Below are 27,518 nucleotides of genomic sequence, written 5' to 3'. Positions count from 1 at the left end.
GGGGGTGGGCAATTCCCAGAACTGAGGTTTCCTCCCCTTGTTAGACCATATAGGATAACTTCCTGACATTGCCTTGGCGTTTGTAAACTGTCATGATGCTGGTAGGAGTGTCTCTTAGCATGCTAATGCATTATAATTAGTGTATAATGAGCAGTGAGACAACCAGAGGTCACTTTCATTGCCCTGGGTTTTGGTGGGTTTTGGCTGGCTTCTTTACTGCAACCTGTTTTATCAGCAAGGTCTTTATGACCTGTATCTTGTGCAGACCTCCTATCTCATCCTATGACTTAGAATGACTAACTTCCTGGGAAGGCAGCCAAGTAGGTCTCAGCCTCATTTTACCCAGCCCCTATTCAAGATGGAATTGCTCTGGTTCAAATGCCTCTGACAGTATCAGATACTGATTCATTTGATTGCTGGGGAGTAAAAATGGGAGAATAAGAAAGTTTTGATTAAAAAAACAACAACTAGATATTTTGCATGCATTATTGCTTTTTCTTGCTTTATCTCAATTATGGTTGTCAGATAGTGGACTACTGATTACTAATATCTTGGTGGTGGGGATTCCAGAGGGAACCTTAGTGGAGTTCACTCTACTTCCACAAATTTACAGCTGTAATGACCCTTGGGTTGAAGTAGTTTTCTACATATCAACCTGAATCCTACTGTTTTATGTAATCTAAGGTGATGTGGAATCCTTAGTAACCACATACATTATCCCCACCCTTTCATTGGGTGGACGTTGGTGTGGGCATTGGTGTCCATGCTTGGCAAGTCTTTTATGGTTTACCCAGGAAGATAATTTACTGTCCAGAAGGCACTTACTCTAATGGCCATCAACAAAGATGGTAATTAGTTGTCATTCAAATTCATCTCTGAAAGACCTTGCTGCTGCAGCACTCTGAGCAGAGTGTTAGGTCAAGGGTATTCTTACATAAAAGCAAGTTAGATTAGTCTGGCAAGGCAGGCTGAGTGTTACTCACTATTGATTACCGATTATTTTTTCTAGTCCTTTTCTTCAGGTATGGAAATCAAGTTACGTGTCTTCATTTCCTGTGACTCTTTTTATCTGCTTTTAAAATATAGATACTTATTAGTAATTGTTTCCCTTTTTGTTGTTTCTTAGCTATTTATCAGTCTACACAAAGTCTATAAACCGGAAGATGCAGTAGATGTAGTATTTTATTTATTTATAAATTTATTTATTTATAGTATTTATTGATTTTTTCTTAAATCAGTAGTTGGCCTATAATAACTTTTACAGTGCTAAACATTTCCCTCAAGGGCCCATATCCTGAAATGTGTCATGAATTTAACCCAACAGGCCCAGCCAATTGTAATTTCAGTTTGTAGCCTCAATTGAGATCGAGTTTTACCTGGAAATCTCTACCTCAAACAGTTGGGCTGTGGTGTGAACAACAGAACTTCTGCAGCCCATTCAGCTGTCCGAGGATTACATGCCCTCCTTACCTCCCCTACCCCTCTTCCATGGAGGGGATCAGGGTGTGGACAAGCCAGGGCTGGTTAGAGCAAGATCAGAATGCTGGACAATACCAGTATTACTTGAGGGCTGGTTCAAAACTGCAGTGGGATGTGAAGTTGTTCTTTAATTTTAACTGAAAAATAAGCTTCACTCTAGCAGAGCCAAAGGATATATTTTTTTTGTGGCTTCCTATAATGCAGGTACTTACCAGGGGATATAAGGTAATATGCTGTGAGGATTTCAGTATATAAAATTATTTCTGGAGAGAGAATATCCATCTATCTTCCTTTGCCACTCTCTCCAAACGCATGCTCACACTCACACACTCTCACACCATACACACACATGCACACGCACACACACCCACACACACCACAATAAAACTTTTCCCAAAATACTTTGGCTTTCTGAAGAAATATCTGACCAGCTGGGTTTCCTGTATAATTTATTTTCTAGAAGCAACTTTAGCATTTGGGATGTATAATTAAATCTTTCAGACTGCTGAAATAGATTTGTGTATTCATTTGCTAACTGTCATGCTAACAGTTAAAAAAAAAATCACAACAAAGAATGCACCTTTAGTTTCAAGTATCTTTTCCTTGAGCAGTTTTTTTTTTTTCTAGAGACAGTGTTGTTAGTTGTGTAGTTGCTGCACAGGATATCTGCATTTAAATTCTGAGCTTTAGTTACTTATACCCATGTAAAACTAATATCCCTTTGTATCCACTGGCTTTTTAGCACTTACTGTGTAAAAGGCACTGAAAAGTAGATTGCTTAAAGAAGCAATCATTTGTATGCATTTTTCCCCCAGTTATTAATTATAAAGAATAATCAGTATTATTACTCACATTGGAACCAATTCTCTGGATTCCCAGAAACCAATTAGAGGAGTTTTCTGGAGTATATATTGCCTTCCCTTCACTGCCACATGGGAACAGCTCTGAAACCCAAGTGGTGAATGGGTCTAGAAACTCCATTACATTCTTCTGTGTGACTAAAAGAAACACTGAATATTATAGATTTGAAAGGTGATAAGATCGCATATTTCCAAGATATTTTTTAAGGAAGTGTCCTAATTTCTCATTTTAGGAAAATTTAATAAGGTCAAAATGGTCACACACAACAGATAATATCTGTTATTTTCTTAGATTATATGTAAAAGTGTACAGCAGTCATCAAAAGTGTTAAGCCAGAGTAAACAGACTTTTAGTCATCTTAGTTTTTGGTCTTCCATACAAAGCTTGGCAGATATTAGATACATGATCAAAGTTTGTGGTGTGAATGCATCAACATACAAAATTAATCACGGTAGAATGTAGCCTTACCTATCTGGATCACTAACATAATACTAAAAGTATGTACAAAGCAGTAAAATGTCAAGAATATTCCATAATTTTGAAGACAAACAAATGCATGGTCAGAGAACAAATAGATGACTGGAATTTAATGGACATTCAGAAAAGAAACAGATGAATACATGAAAACTTAGAAGATGTTATGAATGGCGTTACAAATCAGTGAGAGTGCTGAGACCCAGTGCTACTCATATGAAAAAAGAAAATTGGATACCTTTTTTAGATAATAACTATAGTTGGATTAAAACCCAAAATGTATAAAGCAAGCATTTATGACTCCTAGAAGAAAATTGAGAGAAGGGAATTCTTTCTTAAACAAGGCAAATATATATAAGCCATAATGGAAAAAAGTGATTAAAAATGAATACGTTGAAGTTTTAAATGTCTGCACATTAAGAGACCCAATAAACAAAGTATAAAAGAAAAACCATGAAGAGGAAAGAGGTTTTGCAATACATTTAATCAAGAAGTCATTGATATTTAGCATATATAAAAATCCTCCAATAAATAAATATTTAAATTTAAAAAATGAAATGAGATGTCAGTATAATTAGATTGGCAAAATTACAGAGGCTGATTAATCTTAGTATTTGTGAGGCTGTAGAGGAGCAGAACTCCCTTAAAATGTGGATGGCATTTAAATTAGAATTATTATCTTGGAGAGCAGTTTGCTCAAATTAAAGATATGCATATACTTTGCCCTAGCAATTCTCCTTTTAGGTGTGTACTCCAAAGTAATTCTTAGACATGGGAAAGAAGAAACTCACATAAGGATGTTCATAGCAACATTGACTGAAATGGCAAAGAACGGAAAGAATGCAAATGCTCAGTGAAAGTATATAACAAAAATTGCACATATCAACGCAATTTAAATTTCAAAATAAGAATGCTGAATTTTTAAAAAGCAAGTTGCACAGGTAATACAAACATATGACACAACTTATATAAAGTTTAAACATAATATAAAAAAGCAAATAGTGAATTATGAATTTGAATGCATATGTGTGGAGAGTGTGGGGGTGAGTGTGGATGTGGGGGGATGTAGGGAAATAATGTAAAACTGTGTATAAGAAAAGTAAATACTAAATCCAACATAATGAATAATTTGGAGTGAGAGACTTACGTACAAGAACCTTCAATTTGACTTGCAGTAGTTTATTTATTAAGTTGGGGAATTGGTTGATTTATGAACATTTACTTTTTAAGGTGGGTGGATGATACATTGGTGTTTGACACGTTAATCTCTATACTTTATGTATTTTGCTAGTCTAACATAAGCAAGTGAGTGTTTCAGTTAGGTAACCGAAATTGAAAACAATATAAGCTCCCCATTTCAAAGAAGGATAGAATAGTTCACAGTAGGGTAAGACTTAACTAAAAACAAATAGAAAAATTAATTAATTACAAAAATAGCAAGCAGAACTTTTCAGAAGTGAGCTGAGAATCTGTAGTGGTCCCTCAGGGGCAGTTACTCAATCTCCACACAGGTTGCAAGTTGCAAATATGGACTAGGCCCAGATAGAAGGTCACTGTTAGGAACAAGAAACAAGCAGAGCTTTTTATAAGCCTATTGGGCTGGAGAAAGAAAAATGGAACTTGAGGGTTTTCAAATGCATGTACATTTCTCAAGTCTGACATTTCATGGATTATAAAGCTGCACAAGATTTGAACAAAAACTTTGTAAAAACAGAGTGCATTTCTTGCATGTATGCACTGTTCAATAAATAAATACCTGCCAAGGGTTGGAGCAAGAGAAGTTACATGAGATCAATAAATGAGAGTTGAAAGTACTTATAGGAGTGCCAATTTGATCTTGATCATCTCCTAAACCTCTTTTTCCCTAGGTTCACTTAAAAATCTGAACGTATTTAGAGGGTGATAAAAACAAAACAAAACAAAACAAAAAAACAGAGCTTTTGGCAATGGAACAAGGGTTGGTGTGACAAAATCTGAGATTTGAGGGACCTCTAAAGAACATGCAGTCTATTCCTGAAGACAATAGTCAAAATCTGAAGCTACTCAAAGCAGGAATTGAAGAGGTAGTTCAAAAAGGACCAAAAAAAAAAAAAATAGTTAAATTTTTGCAGTCCTTTATTGCTGAGGAGACGAATATTTACAATGATTTCCAAGGAAAATCGTGAAGGGCCACTCTCTCCAGGAAAAAAGCAAAGGAGAGATAGACTTAGTCTTCCAAAAATGGCCATGTCACTTTGACATAACTCTTTCCATGGCTCCATTAAGATTATCGGAATAAGTTCCCACCACACCATTTTATCTGGCCAGCAGAAGGAAGAGCAAAGATCGTCTCTAGACAAAGTGATCATCATCTGGAGCCTCTACCATTTCATATTTGAAATTCACAATGTCTTGCATTCAACAAAAATTAGCAGACATGGAGAAAGAAAAGATAGAAACATGAAATTGATAATGTAAAGAAACAGGCACTCAATGAGTCAGTTTTTAGTATTGGCAAGAATTCATTTGAAAATAACTATAATATGTTCAAGATTACAAAGGAAATAGGGGAAAAAGATGAAAAGATGGAAAACTGCAACTCAAAACAACAAAATAAAACAAATGGAAATTCTACAACTGGAAACTGACGTTAAGAACTCAATGGATGGATTTAACAAAGAGCAACATAAAATAGGATCATAGAACTTGAAACAGGATATTAGAAGATATCCAAACTGAGTCACAGATTAAAATTAACACAGATAAACAGAAAAGATGATTTAGACTATGGAAACAAAAGTCCTCCAAACAATTCAACAAGGGAAAAACACATGATCTTTTTGGTGGAGTACTTTATTCCAGGGCTTCAGTGAGATGTGAGGGTATTATGATCAGATGAACTCTTTGGAGTTTGATGCACTTCAAATATTTATTTGCCATTTATTTAGAAGAGAGTCTGATACAGAAAAAGGTAAAAATAAAGATTACTGGCTGCATGTCATGGCTCATACCTGTAATCCCAGCACTTTGGGAGGCCAAGGTGGGCAGATCACTTCAGGTCAGGAGTTTGAGATCAGCCTGGCCAATGTGGCGAAACACTGTCTCTACAAAAAATGCAAAAATTAGCCAGGTATGGTGGCTTGCACCTGTAGTCTCAGCTACATGGGAGGCTGAGGCAGGAGAATCACTTGAACCCAGGAGGCGGAGGTTGCAGTGAGCCAAGATCACGCCACTGCACTCCAGCCTGGGCAGCAGAGTGAGACTCTATCTCAAAAAAAAAAAAAAAAAAAAAAAAATGTTACTGCTCAGCTTTTTCTCTCTTACAAATGAACAATTCAGCTTTGGCTCCAAATGTGCCCTATTCACTTGACCTTATAAATATCCTTCATCAGACTCATTTTTCTTGGAAAGATATTTCCTGTTGTTACTTGGTATGACTTTTGTAATCTTATTTATCCAATGAGCTTATCAAACTATTCATTCAAATTACTTGGAGTATTCTTTCTGAGAAGCATTCTGATAATTACCAATTTCTTCACCTTATTACATTCTTAGTGAATTAGGAAATTTTAAATAAATTGATGGATGTTACTTGCCTGGCCGGACCATCCCTCTTGTCCCAGTTTATTTTGAACTCAGTGTTGTTACATGGTCAAGCCACATAAAAATTACATTGAGACTCAGCAGAGAAATAACTAAAATAATCACAGTTATAAAGTCTTTGAAAGCATCCAAAAGAAATTGCTCTAAGCAATGGAAAATTGTAAGTTTTTTAAAATCTAAGGCTCCATGGGGAAATAGAGTGAGTAGCATGAAGAAAAAATACTAAACTGAAAAAAAAGACACATCTTGAAAATGTGGAAAAAAAGTCAAAAAATCTTGGAATCAATACTTCCCAACATGAAATGGAGTTTATCAAAAAGCAACTCAGGCTGGATGCAGTGGCTCACGCCTGTAATCCTAGCACTTTGGGATGCAGAGGTGGGCAGATCATTTGAAATCAGGAGTTCAAGACCAGCTTGACCAACATGGTGAAACCCCGTCTCTACTGAAAATACAAAAAAAATAGCCGGGTGTGGTGGCACACATCTGTAGTCCCAGCTACTCAGGAGGCTGAGGCAAGAGAATTGCTTGAATTTGGGAGGCAGAGGTTGCAGTGAACTGAGATTGTGCCACTGCATCCCAGCCTGGGTGATAGAGAGAGACTTCATCTCAAAAAAAACAAAAAACCCAATTTGTACAATACTGCTGGAAACGAGTGCATGCCACATTCTCTGGATATTTAGTTCCCATTTCCCCTCCCCATTCTTGTTCCTCTGTAATTCCTTTTCTGCATTTTTTTTTTTTTTTGTCTCTTTAACTACAATTCAAATTTCCGTGTGCATGGTCTGGTATGTATTCTAAACATAAAGGCTTTGACTGGTCATGGGGACACCTTTTTCTGTAGCCATTATCACAGTGTGTTACATCTGTATTTACTAATATCTTTTAATCTCAAAAATTATGCTTCTTGGCCCTTAAGTATTTGCTGAAAGGAAAAAAGCATAACAAATGCCAAGTGAGCTCTTATGGTGGCCCAAACACATATCACCTCAAGGGGGCATTCAGGATTTATTCATTGTTCTTTCTTGAAAGAAGGTCCTTGTCCTGCCCACTGAATTGAGTGTCTGTGAACATTATAAAATTTGAAAATCCTGTAGTAGTCAGAAGTAGCTTCATATTTTTGTTTAATTCTTCCATTAATGGATGAATGTTAACACTTAAAGTGTGAAGCAGGTTGAGTGAAAAATGGAAATAGTAACCAGGGAAGGAAGAAAAGAGGAAACTTGCTTTATGACATTAGGTAAGTTGGGGGTCTGTTATAGCCATTTATTCCAAACATGCAAAGAGTTATTTCTTCTGTTGACACTCAAATTTTAGGAAGATTTTTATTATAAAGCAGTAAGGTGATATAATTAATGTTAAATAAAAGCAATTTATCACTATGAATATATTTTTCTGAGTTTGACAAATTGTAACACTCAGAGAATGTCTTTAGTTACAAACATCAGAAAATCAGTTACAGGTGGTTTAAACAAACATGGACTCATTTGAAGCAATGACATTGACATGTTGGCTAAGCAATGTCAGAAGGAACCAGGCTTTTTCTAGCTCCTTATTAGCCATTATTATGATTATGGGGAAAGAAAAACCTCTTTTTTCCTGCTTAGCGTGATACTCTGCTCTTAACCTGTGTAGGCTGATATCTTCAAAGAAAGCATGCCCATTGTCCTCCCTCATATTCCTCCCCCTAGAACCCCAACTTTAATTTAATTTCTTTATATTTTTATTAGTAATTATAGAACCCCAACTTTAATTTCTTTGTTTTTATTAGTAATTATAGGAGGAAGAAAAAAGATATAGATTATGAGCTTATGATTACCATTAGAGTTTTTATTGTTATGCTTGCATGATGACCTCTGTATCTTCAGGTTTTGGTTCTCTTTTTCAGGCTGTATTAGAAGGGGAAAGATGGAAGAAGCTAAAAGGCAAAAGATAGGAAAAGATCTGCTTTTAAAAATGCTTGCTCAAGTCCTTTGCCCACATACACTCTGATTCGTACTCACATAGCATTGGCTAAAGTTGGATCATGTTTTAAAACCTTGCCTCCAGAGAAAGAAAAGGGAAAAGGGAGTATTGGGTGGCTATGGGGTGACTATTGCCTACCACACTTATTTCCATCTCTTTCTTTTTCTAGATAATTACAAAAAATACTCATATAAAATTATAATGGATGAGTATGATTAATAAGTAAATACAGTATCAATGTAACAAGTAGATAGTGTGATCCATGGCCATAATTGAAATAAAACAAATAAGGATTTAACTTGTAAAACGGAGGTGAGCAATTGAACCAGTTTGTTCCTGTATCTTCAGAACAAACTTTTATCTACTCGCCCCCAAAACAAACTCACCTTCACTTCCAAAAGTGAAGGGAAGGGACAAGAAAAGAAGCAAAATTGAGGACTTTTTTTTATCATTTAAATTCATTTAGCATTCTATTGTGCAGATTTTTTATTTTGATCATGAGCTCATAATCAACATTTTTCTTCTCCCTCCTCATGGTAATCAAACACTCTGGAATTAAACTTGACGCTTTGGGTAGATGAATGCAATGACAATTTATGTAACTCTCCTTGGGAATGTTAATCTATATAGGTGCAGAGCAACATGCCAAGTAGAAAAAAAAAGAGATTGTGTTTTGTTCTCATGGATAATAAAATTTTTCCAATAGGCCCTGATATTAAGTGAAAGAAGACTTTTGTGTCAAGGTAAGTACTTCATTCTTTATCTGTGTGAGCTCTGATGTGGCAAGCGTGAGGAAAGCACTTTCAAGCTCTTCCTTAACCTTTCAAATAAACACAAAAGTTTACATCTCATCCCATTTGGTAAAAAATACAAATGAGGTTCAGAGAATGTTGGAAAATAATTCAAGGCCACATTACTAGTGAATGTCATAGCCAGATTTATTCTCAAAATCTGCTTAATTTTCTTCCAGTCATATGAATGTGGAGACTAAAGATATTAAGCAGGATAAGGTTAGTAATTTCAACACTAGATTTACACAAACTATAAAAGTATTTCTTGTTTGGAGCTGTCAATTAAGGGATCTTGTTGACAAATGAAGAAATAAAAAATCCTAATAAAATATTTAAATTTTTATTTAATCAACAAAATATTTATTGAACCCTTACCATGTACCCATTACTGCAGAGTGTTAAGTAAATGATGGCCACCAGTCTGGAGATCTCACTTGAATCAAGAATGATTGTCTCTGAGGAATGCATGAACTGTCCTTATAAGCATCTCTCAGAAGGATTTTTCTATAAGTTGGCCATTGATAGGAACTGAAGCTTAGCATTCTTATGATAGATTCAAACACTATAGGCTCATGAAGTATAGGTGGCCTGGTTAATTTTCATCTGTGAGTCTTGACGTCTGAGTCCAGACTATCACAGCATTTTTTTCTAATGGAGATTGCTACTGACCACCCTAAAAAAGATAACCAAAGTCTTTAAGCACAGGGAGTTGGCATGACAACTTTGGTAAGATCAGGACCCCTACTCAAGATAGGATTTTTGAAGTTTTGATTAATTTTGATAAATTTAACAAAATTATTTTTTTAAATCTATGTTGTTTAATCAGAGCAGTTGTGAACTCTGTTATCAGACCAACTTAGAAGAGTCACAGAGTTTATGTATTTTGAAGGAAATATTCCAGTAGTATAAAGCCAGGCGTGTTCATTATCCATAATGCATTTATTCCACAAATATGTGCTTGCTGTTATGTCAGTAGGTGAAAATAAGACACAGTACTCTCAGGAAGCTCTTAGTCAACTAGTAGAGACATGTAATCTGTTAAAATACAGTGTGCTGTGGTAGATGATTACTTAAGTGCTTTAGGACAACAGAGGAAGAGGCAATTATGCTGGGAGTCTTATAAATGACTTCACTGAATGGAGTCTTAAAAAACAATTCTTCGTGGGAGTTTTCTTGATCTTCCCATATTATCATCTGAAAACAAAGTAAAATGGCTTTTGTCCATTTTCACTGAGGTAGACCTGATTCATCGTATTTTTTCCAGCTTACTTTAGCACAGAGGTGGAGTCCCAACTCTTGGTCATCTTATCTAGATACTTACTTGTTGGATTTTTTTTTCTTTCAAAAAACATTCTATGAATGGTAATTTAAAATGATTTAGTAATTATATATTTTAAATAAATATATTTTACACTTTTTTCCTAGCAGTTTCAGTACAAAAATAACCATTTTGTGATTTGGTGGGGAAAAAAGTATATGTCATATCAGTATATTCCGTGAAAGGCAAAGGTGACTCCAATGCAGTTCACCCATTGAGTATGCCCCACACCCACTCTGGGGTATAACACCCTCAGGCTCAGAAAACAAGTACTGGCTCTAAGATAAATGTTTTAATTTACTTATGTATTTGCATTTGCCTGTTGTATATCTATTTACAATATATATCTACTCTGATTTACTTAAAATAATCCAAAACCACAACATCAAGATTTTCTCCCAGCCTTAAGTATCACCTAATACCAACTTGCAGAGCCATCTTTAAACTGATCCCTTATGTCAGTATAATGCAAAATTCTAAGATCCTTGAATAATAAGAATTAATGCAAAGTTAAGGAGATTTTGGAATTAAGCAATTTATTTTTACAATGTCAAGGCTTGATGGAATAATGTTTTATTAACTACACAGGAAAGAAATATTAAAGTTATCATAAGTTTGATTCAGTGTCTTGAGGGTCCATTTTCTTTGGGTGTGTAAAACTACCATCACCTAGAAAGTATTAAGTCTGCATGATTAATTTCTGAGTTGTTTGTGTGTGTGGGGGTGTGTGTGTGTGTGTGTATACCTGTAATTTAGTGAGATCTAATTTTGGGTCCTGGTCTGAACGAATCATTCTGGTTATATGAAAGGGAAAAAAACAATTTTCTACACACTGCTCAAAATGATTGATCCGCTATTTATCAGGCATTATGACTAAAGCTCTGATCCACCTTTCATTATGTTAGCCAAAAAACTGTAAAAGTTCATATAAATATAGTTATTATTTTTGTCATTAAATACAAAATATATTGTGTTTTGATAGTGACATTTAATATCCCAATGTAATCATTAAATCTCTGTGTAGTTATCACCAACGAAATATTAGGTAATCTTAAACCAAATGTAAATAACTAATAATTGTTCTAATCTTATGGATTCTAATAAAAGTATTCTGTGCACTTGAATGTTAAATTTATAAAAGAGCCTCATGGACCCAATGCAGAGTCATCCCAGTTAGGTTATTACCTCACTCTAATTAACTTCAGTTCTTAATTATTGGTCGAAAGGGGTATCTCTAAGAGACTTAGGAGCCACTTGCACTGGCTTAGAGCAAGTTGATGCTTAGAAAGAGTGAGCTTAACTTGATGAAACTGCATTAATCCTCTTTTATCTTAATTGACCATTAGGAATCTTTTAATGGAATTCAGTTCTATAATAATTGTCGTTTCCGAGGGGGCTTGTGAGAGATTCCAATATCTCTCTGATTATCAGATCATCTTTCCAACTGATTTCTAGAAATTGTGTGAGGTTCTGCATCAGGTTTCATTTGTATTATTTAAAATATAAGAACATTAAGTTATATGTGGACTGTATTACCCTTTAGGTTCTATGTGACTTGGGATTCACCAAAACTGCTTATACCTGAAAGTGGCTTGACATTTTTCAACATCAGTATCAGTGTCAGTATATAAAGTGTAGGTAGGATGGAATCCAGTAGAATCTGCAATTCTCTAATTGTTGCTTTAGTAACCATGCGTTTGTTGCTTTTCTTTATGGAAATTTAAAAAATTATCATTTTTTTCTTTGACCATGTAGAAAAAGGAAACAAAATAATTCACTTACTTTTTAAACCGGGAAGAGTTGAACTGTTGTCTGAAAAACTCAAATGTATTAATATCTTCAGAAATCAGCATCAAGTTTATCTTTAGAAATATTAGTTTGGTGTTTAGGTTAGTAGAAAGAAGTGGCACAAGTTTTATAGTTTGGCTGACCTGTGTTACCACCCCATGTACAAAACTGATTTACTGTGTGACCTTGGGCATTTCTGAATCTTTGTTTCATCTTCTATGAAATATTAGTCATTTCCAAATTATGGAACCATTGTGATGATCAAAGATAGTGTATATAAACCCAAATCGTGCATAGCACCTGGCACATAACACATATTCAGTAAAGGTTAACCCTTAAAATATTATTATTAAAAACAGTAATATACTTTTTAAATATGAAAATTTCAGTAAGTTTAGTGCAAGCTATTGACATAGATGCGTCCATTTAACCAATTTTATCCAGATGCCTTTTCAGTAATTTTTATATTGTTTCATCTATATTGTGTGAAACATGAAGTTTCCTTCAGGCAGTGTTTTAACTGTAAATTTATTTTTTATATTCTTTTTGAGCATTACTACCTTTAATTGCATAGAATATTTTCATGCATAGATAAAACTTCACAATATAAATTTTATTTATGAAAGTCAGGGCTTAAGATTTGCCAGAAAATTGAAGTAACTGGTAAGAGTCTGAGATGCTTAACCATATTAAATGACCTCAATTCAAACTTCTTAGTCTGTTATTCAAGGCCTTCTATGAACTAGTTTCATCCTCTGCTCCAAACTTATGTTCTACTAATCTGCTTCTCCTTATGTGGGCTGAATTTCAGTTTCTGGCATCACAGATTTTTTTTATTCATTCAGGATGTAAGGCATTTTCACCCCTCTCAATATGTTCACATATTCATTCTGAAAGTTACCTATTACAGAAAGCTCTCCCAGATTACCTCAGTTAAAAGTACTTGCCCTTCCTCTGAACCCCCATTTTTGTCATCTTTATATAGAGGTTTTATAAGATCTATCTTTCACATGGTAATATAATCATAGCCCTCACGTCTCATCTTTTCTATTATAGTAAAAGTTCCTTGAAAGTGGGATCTGGGCTTGATTAATCTTCTGTGTAATTGCAGTAGTGAGCAGAGGATTTTGCACCTAGGAGGCACACCGTATATATTTGTTAGAAACTGGTCATGTTTCATACTTTTCAGTTCAGGATAGTGTATTGAAATATGAAATAAGTGGTGAAATAGGTAACTGTATACAGTACTCGCCCCTTGCCATTCATGGTTTTATTTTTTGCAGTTTCAGTTACCCACGGGCAACCATGGTGTGAAAATATTAGGTGAAAAATTCTAGAAATAAACTATTCCTAAGTTTTAAATTGCACTCTGTTCTGAGTAGCGTGATGAAATTTCCCAGCTCCTCAATCCTTTTTGCCTGGTACCTTAATCATCCTTTTGTCCAGCCCTATTCACACTGTTGACACTTCCCACCCATGAACCGTCTGTTATCAAATCTGTTGTTGCAGTATTTCAGTGCTTGTGTTTCAAGTAACCTTTATTTTACTTCATAACGGCCCCAACGTGCAAGAATAGTGATGCTGGCAATTCGGATATGCCAAAAGAGCCCGTAAAGTGCTTCCTTTATATGAAAAAGTGAAAGTTCTTGGCTTTAAATAAGGAAGGAAAAAAATTGTATGCCGAGGTTGTTAAGGTCTATGGTAAGAATAAGTTTTCCACCCATGAAATTGTGTAGAAGGAAAAAGAAAGTCATGCTAATTTTACTGTTAGACCTCAGACTGCAAAGTTACAGCCACAGTGCATGATAAGTATGTAGCTAAAATGGAAAAGACATTAAATTTGTCAGTGGAAGACATGAACAGAAATGTATCCAATTAGTGGCAATCAGGTTCTCCATACTACACAGTTTCAGACATCCACTGGGGGTCTTGGAATGTATGCCCCACAGATAATGGGGGGGATTGCTGTACTCAGTATTCCATAAAGACGTAGTGTGTATCTCCTCCCTATAGGAATTTTTAATGGAGCATACTTACACCAATAGCAATTTGTATTTAAATTTTTCTTTGTAAATAATGTTGAGGAATGTAACCCCAATCAATATATACAATAAACAGAATACAAAAATAGAACTCCAGTTATAAAATACGTTTTATAAAAGGTCTGATGTCAGTGCAAATAAAGTAAATGTATTTTCATATTTGTAATAACCAATTGGGGACTAATAAGCATTTTCATGGAGATAACAAAGGATTTTTATTTGTAATCTTTAAAGCTTAAATAAAAGGTGATCGTTGAAAAAGATTTTAATTGCATGCCAAACTGCCCAGAATCATAATGCTAAGTAACTGCCATACTCATTTACAGTAGGCTTTTTGGTAAATTTCTAAATCTCCTTGAAGTACAGTTTATTCATCATTTGAAGATGAAGATAATAGCACATAGCCTGCCTACCCTGTGTGTTACTGAGAGGATCAACTATGATTATATAAGGAAAGGAACATTTAATTTCTGGATTTCTTATAAAATACAAATATTACAATCGATTATAATGCTTGTTTGTAGTCTTTTAAGAAAAATGGTTTATATATCTGAGCAAAGGATTCATACACAGGCTGACGACACCTCCGCTGTGTTCCCAAGAAGATCCTTGTGCTCAGCGTGGATGTGTTAGAAAGCTCACAGATTGCATTGCATGCAGATAACTTAGAGCACATCTGGTACACCCCTGTTCCCTCTGCATCCAGCATATGAAAACTTTTCTGGAAAATGCTTAGGTATGCATGCAACAGTGACCCTTGGTCATCTCCCAGGATTCTGTATTTCAGTCCCCGTGGGGCAAGGGTTGGTGTCGGTCTACTGCAACACAAAGTGGCATGAATGCAGCCACATGTTCCGCATGGATATAGCCACGTGGGACCTACACATTGCAAGGAGCTGCATCTTGTGCTTACACTCCTTTCTCCTATGTCAGTGCTCTACCACTTGAGCCTAGTGTGCATGTTGACTATTCTCAGCGACCTCAAATCATGCACTGATCTCTTCCCTGGGTATTCCTTATCTGCCTTTTAACCTTGGCAGCATGCATATGTTATTCCATCCTGTGGCACTACCTGACCACCTGGTGAAACAATATCATTTTTGGCTGGGCTTGGTGGCTCACACCTGTAATCCCCGCACTTTGCGAGGCCGAAGCAGGTGGATCATTTGAGGTCAGGAGTTCGAGAGCAAACTGGCCAGCATGGTGAAACCCTTTCTCTACTAAAAATATAAAACTTAGCTGGGCATGGTGGTGGGTGCCTGTAATCCCAGCTACTCAGGAGGCTGAGGCAGGAGAATCGCTTGAACCTGGAAAGCGGAGGTTGCAGTGAGCCGAGATTGCATCACTGCACTCCAGCCTGGGCAATAGAGTGAGACTCTGTCTCAAAAAGAAAAAAATAAAAAAACCACACACAAAAACAAAAAATAAACAAAAAAATGTCATTTTAAGTTTTGTCATACTGGAGGTGTTTTTGTACAGTCTTTCTTACAACTTTTCCATGATATTGCAGATGGTATTCTTGTAGTTTTTTCTAAACAAAAATAAAGTATACCTCCTGACAATAAAAATAAGCCTTGGCAATTTTGCATTAATTACTCTTCATGGCATCAAAAATAAGAGAGAATTTTGCTACAGAAAGCTGACATAGCTTTGTGAGAAAAGATTTGGTGTAGCAAAGCAACTAAAGTACACAAGTGTGTGTAGAGGAGTGGTCAGGATGGAAGATTTGTTTGATGTTCAGTGATGTTTATGTTTCTGAATTTTTCATGTGTAAGGAATAACATACTAGTAAAAGAAAATAAGATGGAATTTAAAGGGACTGAAACATTTGGAAAGTATGAAATGATTCAACTTTCTTTCTCTCTTACTTTTCATGCCTCCATCCATTATTTGAAACTGTTTTCATCTAAGTTCACTAGCAAGGATACAAAGACACACATGACCCCTACTGTCTTTGCTTTTCACTCTTGACACAGGTAATAAACTAATGTGGTTGTGAATTAATAGCTGTGACTACAGGTGAACAACAGAATCTTCCAATAGTGAAAGGAGAAGGCTGTTTTTGATTTTCTTTTTTTTTTTTTTTTTGAGTCAGAGTCTTGCTCTGTCACCAGGCTGGAGTGTAGTGGCACGATCTTGGCTCACTGCAACCTCTGCCTCCCGGGTTCAAATGATTCCCCTGCCTCAGCTTCTTGAGTAGCTGGGACTACAGGAGTGCACCACCATGCCCGGCTAATTTTTTTTTTTTTGTATTTTCATAGAGAACGGGTTTCCCCATGTTGGCCAGGATGGTCTTGATCTCCTGACCTCATGATCTGCCCACCTCGACCTCCCAAAGTCCTGGAATTACAGGTGTGAGCCACCGTGGCTGGCCTGCTTTTTTTTTTTTTTTTTTTTAAAGTCCTTTGCTATTTGCTTCTCTGCATAATCAATTTATTAAGAGATATGTGAGCAGTTTGTTTCTACATTTGACATAGACCTGTCTATAGAGTTTGTGTAAGTATATTGGGAGCATGTGAAATAATTAAGATATCTAGAAACTGTAGCCGGGGGCAGTGGCTCACGCCTGTAATCTCAGCACTTTGGGAGGCCGAGGTAGGCGGATCACAAGGTCAGGAGATTGAGACCAACCTAGCTAACACGGTGAAACCGCATCTCTACTAAAAAAAAAAAAAAAGTAGCCGGGCGTGGTGGTGGGTGCCTGTAGTTCAGCTACTCGGGAGGCTGAGGCAGGAGAATGGTGTGAACCCGGGAGGCAGAGACTGCAGTGAGCCGAGATCACACCACTGCACTCCAGCCTGGGCGACAGAGCGAGACTCCATCTCAAAAAGAAAAAAAACAAACAAACTGTACCAAGAACTGGAAGGACTATTACAATAAAAAACACCAGTAGTCACACTCAGTAACCTAAAAGAGTGCCCCAAAGAATGGTGAAATTGATAGATTACCCAATATCTCAAAGGAGAGCATGTCTCATCTTCTGGGAGATTGAATCTTAGGATAATGATAATGAGACATAACACTGTACATAGTAAACCCAGTGTGATTTGAGGTGCCAAGAGATTATTGATAATATATGTTTAAAACAGAAGCCCTGTGGGGAAAAGTTAAGAGTGAGAAAGTAGAAGGGAGAGAGACCTGTCTCTGTATTGTAAGTATGTCATATATTGACTGGTTTATTCAATCTTGACCAAGCTTTAACAATCAGTGGGTGTTCTAAAGAGTTGCACGGAGATGGTAATAAGGTAAAAATAGTTCCTCCTCTTTTATTTCCTGTCTCAACTGGAAAAGAAAACTGAATATATACAGGATGATTGGGACACAGTTATTTCCTAAGATTGTATTTGGAGCTGGTGATTTGAGGTCTTGAGGTGGTGTATTTTAGGTACAAAATAAACAGCCAGGGTTCCAAGAGGAGAGTCAATAATTTTTTCAAGAGTGTCCACTAAGATTCAAAGCATTCTGCAAGTTGGATGACTTCAGCTTTTCCTTTTTTTTTTTTTTTTTTTTTTTTGAGACGGAGTCTTGCTCTTTCACCCAGGCCAGAGTGCAGTAGTGTGATCTCGGCTCACTGCAAGCTCCGCCTCCCGGGTTCATGCCATTCTCCTGCCTCAGCCTCCTGAGTAGCTGGGACTACAGGTGTCTGCCACCACGCCCAGCTAATTTTTTGTATTTTTAGTAGAGACGGGGTTTCACCGTGTTAGCCAGGATGGTCTCGATCTCCTGACCTCGTGATCCGCCCGCCTCGGCTTCCCAAAGTGCTGGGATTACAGGCATGAGCCACAGCACCTGGCCCAACTTGAGCTTTTTCTAATATTGCCAGAAGTTGAACCTTAGTGGTATTTTTTTTCAGTAATCACTTTTTTTTCAGATGGCCAAATGGCTGTTTCGTGACATTCAGCTATCTTTATATAAGCATTCTCAATGTTGCTAGGTAGGATATTCTCTAAAGTCTTGGGGTGTCTTATTTATTCAATGTATATACACAACTCAGCTAACAGAACAAGTACAAGTATCATCAGGGATAATACTTTTTATTATGTAGTTTGTATCATTGTGAAATCCTAGTATGTTAGACAAATAACAGTATAAAATTTATATTATAAAATCATATTGAAATATGTCAGTTTAGGAGACTCTTGAATGAGTTTTCAATTTCGTGTACCTGGCTGAGTCACTTGGAATACCAAATACTTGCCTAATAGGTGCTATATTTGTTGGTTATATGATACCTCCTAGAGTTTTGGGAAAGGAATTTCATGTTGCTGTTCTGAATGATGAAATACAAATCCTCCTTTTTTTCTTGTGGTAATAAAGGATGATATAAATATGGTTTCTTTACGATCATTGTGAAATCTTTTTTTTTTTTTTTTTTTTTTTTGAGACGGAGTCTTGCTCTGTCGCCCAGGCTGGAGTGCAGTGGCACGATCTCGGCTCACTGCAAGCTCCGCCTCCCGGGTTCACGCCGTTCTCCTGCCTTAGCCTCCCGAGTAGGTGGGACTACAGGCGCCCGCCACCACGCCTGGCTAATTTTTTGTATTTTTAGTAGAGACGGGGTTTCACCGTGTTAGCCAGGATGGTCTCGATCTCCTGACCTCGTGATCTGCCCGCCTCAGCCTCCCAAAGTGCTGGGATTACAGGCTTGAGCCACCGCGCCTGGCCCATTGTGAAATCTTAAGGAGCTAAATTCATAAATGTACAACGTATGGATACTAGTAGCATTTTCTATTCCTTTTCTTGTTCTGTAAAGATGCTACCATTTTGGCACACCGTCTCACCTGCGGGATGCAGTAAGTCATAAGGAAGCTTCTACCACTTATGTGTCAGCTCCTTTGTCTGATAAGCACATTTTAGAACAATGTCCTGCCCAGGTTGCCAAGTTGTGTAATAGCTTTCAGTTTTATATACTTCTTTTCCTGACTTATCACCAGACAATAGTGCCATGATCTCTCTAAAATAGCTGAAGTCTCTCTTTCAAGTTATTAAAGTTATTACTAACTTTTCTTCTTTCCTTCCCTCTCACAGTGATACAGCCACAAGACTAGTAGACTAGTTGTTTCTTTCCTTGATAAATCTTTTTTTTTTTTTGAGATGGAGTCTCACTCTGTTGCCAGGCTGGAGTGCAGTGGTGTGATCTCGGCTCACTGCAACCTCTGCCTCCCGGGTTCAAGAGATTCTCCTGCCTCAGCCTCCCGAGTAGCTAGGACTACAGGCGTGTGCCACCACGCCCAGCTAATTTTTGTACTTTTAGTAGAGATGGGGTTTCACCATGTTGGCCAAGATGGTCTCGATCTCCTGACCTCGTGATCCACCTGCCTTGGCCTCCCAAAGTGCTGGGATTACAGGCGTGAGCCACTGTTCCTGGCCAAATCTCTTATGTCTGTTTTCTTCTTCCCACTTCCTTTGCCGCCACTTAGGCAACAACCCTTATAACCTACTGCCCAGTTTATTAAGATCCCATTTAAAGGGCTTTACACTTCAGCCTATCTTGATATTCCATCCAAGTTATTCCCTGCCTCACAGTCCTTCGGTTGTCTTTTATTGCCTGCACCACATTTATTGTCTTCCCGTGTAGTCTAATTCTAACTTATTTTTCATCTTTATCACTCATAATATACCATGAGTTCTCAGCAAATTGGTTTGCCAGAATGTGCTATGCAGAGTCTAGACTGACATCATGTTTTGCTTATTAGACACCTCCTTATCTTCCTCTTCCTCAAATATGGTAATTCTTTTCATTATTCATGGCCAGCATCAGATGTTATCTCCTCCATGAATGCAGACCAACAAAAGCAGCATGCCTAATAGGCTTTAACTAAGATAATGTGGGACACGAGTTGCAGTTGCTACCTAGAAAGTGGTCATTAAGCATGAGTTTCTTTACCTCTTTCTCTTTTCAACATGTTTCAGGATGATGATGCATTTCCAGTTTAACCTTACAGGTCACCATCTCCAGACTTTTGATGGCTCTGAGAGCCCTACAAATAATTTGAAAATTACAGATAATCTAAAAGTGAGCTAACTTTCTTGGTTCATTACTGCAGAAACAGAATTGACAAAAATTGCATTACATGGGTGAGGAAGTGAGGATTGGTGGGCCCAATGCTTTCATAGAGTATTCTGGGTGATCCCAGCTTATAAAGTTGAACTTGATCAGAACTGTCAAACTCATATCTATGTATTGTGTTTAATAACTTTGCAGGGTCAGTGAATACAGTAGGTTGTCTAGAGATACAGTCTTACTTTTAAGGAATCTGAACTCTATAGGCTATTTAAATATAGTGCCATTGTGTATACTCTCCTAGATTTATTGTTCAGTATTAGCCTTTCACCATCTATTGTCCACGAAAAATATTTATTAAAACTAGTCCCTGTCTTGTGTTTTTTATATTCCTGAAATTCAGAATACTTTTTAAAATTAAAAAATCCATTGTGTTTTTTTAAGACTAACTGACCAATTTTCACAACCACTAAATTTAAAATGTGTGCAATAACTTTGAACATTTGCACTTAATACCAAATATGTGTAATGGGCATTTTTAATAAAATGTAGAAAAATTAACATCTACAGCTTTTCTTTCTTCAGAAAGGATAATTTATGATAAGTATACTGAGTCATTACAAGGGTGGTAGGATGGGAGAATATTTTTGTTTTCAATATGGAAGAGATCAAACCCTAGTACTAAAGATGATTCATACAGTACCCTGTTTCCTAGTTCCATAGTAATGTTTACAGCAACTGAGCATATCAAGTTCTTCAAGGAAAATGAGAAACTAAGCACAACTGGTAGAGTGTGAAGCCCAAGATTGGTTAAATCTCCTCTGGCAAGATAGTTACTACCCTAACTTCTCTCCCCTGCTCACTGCAGGAACTGCTCTTGATTAGGTGGTAGGTTGATACTTCATTTATGATACAGTATGAACAATGATGTCTGAAATGGAGATATTTTGCATGTGTCTCGGCAACTAAACGTTATACTGACTACACCAAGTAATGAAAATGTAATAGATCCTAAATACCTATATATGCCCTTGGTCATAATTTGAAGAATGATGGATGGATGAAGATGCAGATTCGAGTGATGTATTTATTTGATTTTTGTGATTATTGTTGTCTTGAAACTGTAGCATAAGGCGTACTGTTTTTCATAGTAGACAAAAGTGTATAAATATAATTTTGCTAAATCCCATCACTTGCTTCTATTATTCTAATTTTGAATTTCTGTGTCTGCAACACTGTGAAAAGACTGTGGTATATAAACAAACACTACATACTAGTGGGAGTTTGATATTTAAATAAAGCTAGTTGCAAATCCTTTTGTAAGATGAAGTTTTCGGTAATTTATTTATTTTATTTAATATATGCCAGAACTTTAGACTTCTCTAAAAGATTTGCTTAACCTTGGCTTCAAGGTAAATGCTAAAAGATGGTTTAAGTAAAATCTAAATAGTGACATATATACATATATGTACACACACATATAGTTATTAAATATATATAGTAATTAAATATGTATATATTTAGACAACATATTGTTAGTTTCCAAATAATAATTGAGTCAAGCATCATTAGAGTGGCTTCTTGGTTCACATATAGTCAGAAAACAACTCTCAAATGGATTAGTAATTTAAATATAAATGAGGAAATTGTAAAAATGTATTTTTTAATAGACAAATCATTAACCTTATTTTTAACATGACTGTTGCAAATGATTTTCCCAGTTTGTATGTGTGTGTGTATATATATATATATATATATATATATATATATATATATGTATGTGTGACAGTACACATATAAATGTGAATTAACATTTATGCAGAATTACTTTTCTAGTGCTTTCTAGAACTTGTTTACATTGCAGACAAGTTATGTAAAAATTGTATAATACATAACAATATTTATGTGTAATACCATTTTAGGTATACATTTTTAGTTTTATCTTGATAATTTTTTTGTGCCTTCCAAGTTTGCTCCAATTAACTTGCATTTCTCTTATAGTAAAAATGTTTTTGAAGTAGAATAGGTTCAGAATGTGTAGTTAATTCATATCACAAATCCAGGAGAAAAAATAGTAGTTAAAAAACCAACAAATATTTAATTAATTTTAAAAAATATTCCTTTAGAAAATAATTTATGTTTTAATTATTATTACTACCAAAAATGCCAACATATAATTGTACTGATATTTGTTTTAGCTTACTCCAAAATAGAATTTTTGGTATACTAAGTTGCATTTGGATATAGTTCGTCACTTGGGTAGTTTGTTAAAGAGGAATTTTCTTCCTCTTTTTAAAAATCCCTGCCACTACAACTTTGTGTCAAAAAGCCAATCTATTCTGTCAGGGACCAATATGGTGATTAAGAAATTGAAAACATTTCTGCTGGCAGGTTCACTATTCATTTCTGACACTGGCTGGTACAATATTGAGCACTTTAATTTATTGAAGTTGCTATTTGGAAAATAAAAGCCATACATTCTTCTACATGGAACCTATTTCAACATTTCTTTATATCTGTTTGGACACAGTTCATAGCTTTTTAATAAAACATTGCACATTCATCTTTTTAAACTGCAATATAAATGATAGGTAAAACTATAAACAAATTTGAATTCAGGATTAATTTTTAGCATTTGCAGAAATCGTAGGATATCAAACTAAGAGCATTTTGAATGTGAGTTACAGTGAATTTCTGTTTCATTTTATTTGAATATATCTTCACAATTTGAGTGTTTTGGATAGGATTTCAAATATACATCCCTGTTTATAAAAAGCCCACTCTAATTATTTTATGTCAAAGTTACTACCTACTTCTTTTTGCAGGGGATAGAGCAAACCTATAAATGTGTTGATCACCTGGATTAATGCTTGGAACCAGAGTTCAGATGGCCAGAAATGGAGTCTGAGCCAATTACATTAGAAAGAGCCAAAGGTCAAGGCAGAAAAACCAAGATAAGTCCAGAAACCCAAAGTCCTAGAGGTAGAAGCATGTATGAGGAGCAAGTGTAGTTTTAAAAAGGAGTGAAGAAAGAAGGCTTCTGGGTGATTTCAATGACGGACATTGAGTTTAGGATTTACTTTTATGGGCTATTGATTACATCGGCAGATTAGGATGGCCTAATGGTAAAATATCAGGCACATTCTGCTTGATAGATCTTGTTTTGTCTTGTTGGAGGCAGCTATACACTTATCGTTAAAGTCTTTTTGTGTATAAACAAAGCTAACAACATCTATCCAATTTTGTTGAGCATGTTTGTGAACTTTTTTTAGTAATAATGAACTTTTTTTTAGTAATAATGACTATTTCAAACAGGGCTCAATTTGAAATTGTCAAATCTTCTACTCATTAAATCTTATAACATTAAGAATCCCTTAATTAAGTGTGATATTTAAATTAACACTATATATTATACACTATATTGGAATTATTAACACTGTACAATATAATGTGATAGGATTTTATTCAATTTTACCTATATAGGTTGCTAATTTCTAGCAGTAAATTAGAGGCTATAATTCTTGGTAACAATATAAGGCAAAAGTTTTTTATTTTTTTGAGACAGATTCCTGCTCTGTCACCAGGCTGGAGTGCAGTGGTGTGATCTTGGCTCACTGCAACCTCTGCCTCCTAGGTTCAAGCAATTCCACGGCCTCACCTCCCGAATAGCTGGGACTACAGGCATGCACCACCACGCCTGGCTAAAGTTATTTTTTAAAGCAGCAGTCATATTGTTATGTTTAATCCATATTTTACATGAAAATACCTGTTAAAAATATCCTCGTAAATTAAAAAAAAAAGCTCAAAAATTTTGTTGTCATTGCCATTAGTGTCTTCTTTGAGTGCACACTAGGTCTGCATAACAGATTTTAGAATATACCAAGGCACATTCTCAATCTGCTGAATCTAATCTGTGTTTAACACACTCCCAAAATACAAAATACTAGCTGCATACTGCTCCCTTCTGTAATACCCACAGTAAGTCTCTGCCATTACTCACAACTGCAGTTAATTCTAAAATTTTAGAGTGTAAACTTTCAATTACAGTTTATAAATGTCCCTTCTGGATACAGTAGGTCTTATATATATATATATATATATACATTTTTTATATACATTCTAGGTGATTCTAATACAGGATATCCATAGATCACATTTTGAGAGCATCACAGTACTACCTACGGGCAGCAACTAAGCTGCCCTGTGTCAACAGGGCCTCCTCCTGGCTAACCATGACAATTTTAATCCAAGTTTGAATACTTAGCACCTTTTTCTTTTGCCCATTCAAGAATGCCATCTGCACAACATCCCAGAGAGTTTGGTTAAATTCATCTTTAGAAATACAGTTTATTGGTTTTTACAGGCTTTGCCCTTCATCTTTTTTTTTTTCTGCATTGTTTGTCTAATTAAACCGAGAAAACTAATTTCCAGTGGTAAAGAAAAACAACCCCTACCACAGCTGGAAACTATAAGAAGTAGTGTTATTACATGTTATTAGGAAAAAAATAAAGCCCCACATTTTGAAATAAATTAAGATATAACAATCAAGTACTGCGATGAAAAACACTCAAAATTCTCTTTCAAATTTTTATGATTCTATTGACATTCTCCATGTACCATGTTTATCTGCTTTTCTCATAATTTTAGATAATAGAAAATCATGGTTGAAAACATCCAGACAGTTATTTGTATTTAATTTTTTAAAGTTTTTTCTCTTTTAAGTCAAAATCAATGGTAAAATTAAAGTATTATATATGGGAAAATGTATTGTGACATGTAAACTATTGATATTTATATACTTTGCATTTTTATATACATATTTTGACATGAGGAATCTGTAGGTTAGGAACTTATATTCTGCCAGATACAACCAAGTGTATAGTAAGCAACTACATACTTCTGCTATTGATAGCAGTGGGGAATATTTTAAACATTGTTTCCAATTAATGATGTGAGCAGAGAACATCATTGTTGATCAAGGAAACTTAAGTTCATTTACTTTTGTTGTAGAAACACAACAAAGTCTTTGAGAACATCTTGTCAGTAGGAGCAATCTGCATCACTGATTTCTAAAATGTAGTCTGCAGACCAGCAGCGTCAGTATCATCTTGGAACTTTTCAGAATGCAAATTCCTGGGCCTCACTTCAGACTTACCAAGTCAGAAACTCCAAGTGAGGCCCAGCAATCATCTTTTAAAATATATTTTTATTGATATATAATAGTTGTACATATTTTGGGGTACATATGTATACGTATTTTGTACACATGACAATTTGATACCTGTATACAATATGTAATGATCAAAGCAGGATAATTCAGTTATCTTTTCTTTATGTTAGGAACATTATAGTTCTTCCTTTCTATTTTGAAATATACAATAAATTATTATTAACTATAATTTCCCTACTGTACTATCAAATACTAGAACATATTCCTTCTATCTAATTGTATTTTCGTACTCCTTAACCAGCTGTCTAATGCCTGCCTCTTCCTTTCCCTCTCCAGCCTCTGGTAACCATCATTCTACTCTCTAACTCCGTGAGTTCCACTTTATTAGCTCCCACATGAATGAGAACATGTGGACATTGTCTTTCTGTACCTGGCTTATTTCACTTTAACGTAATGGCTTCTAGTTCCAAGCATATTGCTGAAAATCACAGGATTTCATTCTTTTATGGTGGCTCAATAATATTCCATTATGTGTATATGTCGATTTTCTTTATCCATTCATCCACTGATGGACACTTAGTTTGATTCCATATCTTGGCTATTGTGAATAGTGCTTCAGTAAACATATGAGTTCAGATATCTCTTTGATATACTGATTTCCCCCACTTTTTTTTTTTTTTTGCAGTGGGATCCAGCAAACGTCTTTTAAGAATCCCTCCATGTGATACTGTGCATATTTAAGTTTGATAACCATTGATCTGCATACATGGAGGAGTCGCATGTGATGGAGAGTATATGACCAGTTGTATCATAAGAATCCAAGAAAATTCTCAATAAATTATCTCTCCTTAATTATACAGAAAAAAATGTTATTAAAGAAACAGTCAATCAGGTGATCCAGCAAAAGCTGACAAGGCACAGTAGTTTAGAAACCACAAGATGCAAACAGAACAGATATTAAAGTCAGGTGTTAATCAGAGTACTGGCAGTTGTATTGCTTCCATATGCACAGCAGATTGTAATCCACGAACAAAAACTCCAAAAGGACAAATAGAAAAAAAATCTCTCTGCTTTTCCTTTGTCAGAGCAGCTTACTGCTTAGCATTCTGGGTGATAGTTCATCTGTTTCCTTCTTGTCAACATGCTGACAGCCAACACCAATCAACACTTATTCCTGTTTCCTTGTTTATATCTCTTTTGTTTTCCTTTGTAAAACCTTCTTTGTCCAAAATCAGAGTTTTGGGCTGGGCACAGTGGCTCATACCTGTGATCTCAGCACTTTGGGAGACCTAGACAGGTGGATCACATCAGGTCAGGAGTTCGAGACCAGCCTGGCCAACATGGTGAAACCCCATCTCTCCTAAAAATACAAAAATTAGCTGAGCATGGTGGCAGGCACCTTTAGTCCCAGCTACTCAGGAGGCTGAGGCAGGAGAATCGATTGAACCCGGGAGGCGGAGCTTGCAGTGAACCGAGATTACACCACTGCACTCCAGCCTGGGTGACAGAGCGAGACTCCATCTCAAAAAACAAAATCAGAGTCTTGGATTCTAAGAAAATTACCTGTCGTGGTAGCAGAGATTTTTTAAAAAATAGATATTCTACATTTCAAAGATATATAATGTTTTGTAAATTCTTCCCCCCAAAACTACTGTTTTTCCACTTTTGACTTTGAAAACTCTTTGGACATAGCATGACTTACAAGATAGGGTGATACATCAAAATATGAATGGAATGTAATTAGTCCCATGAAATATATGTATACATTCCCCACTTTTGCTATGCTAGCCTTTATTCACTTTCCTCATTTCTGCCTTTCTACACATTTACTTCTTGTCACTCTGTGATGTTATCTTTCATTTTCATTTCATTATCTTATCCTTTATTCCCCTCCTTTTCCAACTTTCCTGTTTTAATAAGAGCATTTTTCCCAAGTCCCAAGTATGAGATTCTCTTTTGATTCATTATTTGATTTACTTGGTCACATTTTCATTTTTTATTTTTTCAGGTTCATTCCCACCCCCATTCTTTCATCCATGTCACCTTT

The sequence above is a fragment of the Symphalangus syndactylus genome, chromosome 9 (assembly GCF_028878055.3).
Source record: "Symphalangus syndactylus isolate Jambi chromosome 9, NHGRI_mSymSyn1-v2.1_pri, whole genome shotgun sequence".
Taxonomy (NCBI): domain Eukaryota; kingdom Metazoa; phylum Chordata; class Mammalia; order Primates; family Hylobatidae; genus Symphalangus; species Symphalangus syndactylus.
The sequence above is the reverse complement of the archived record's forward strand: the minus strand, read 5'-3'. Positions refer to the sequence as shown.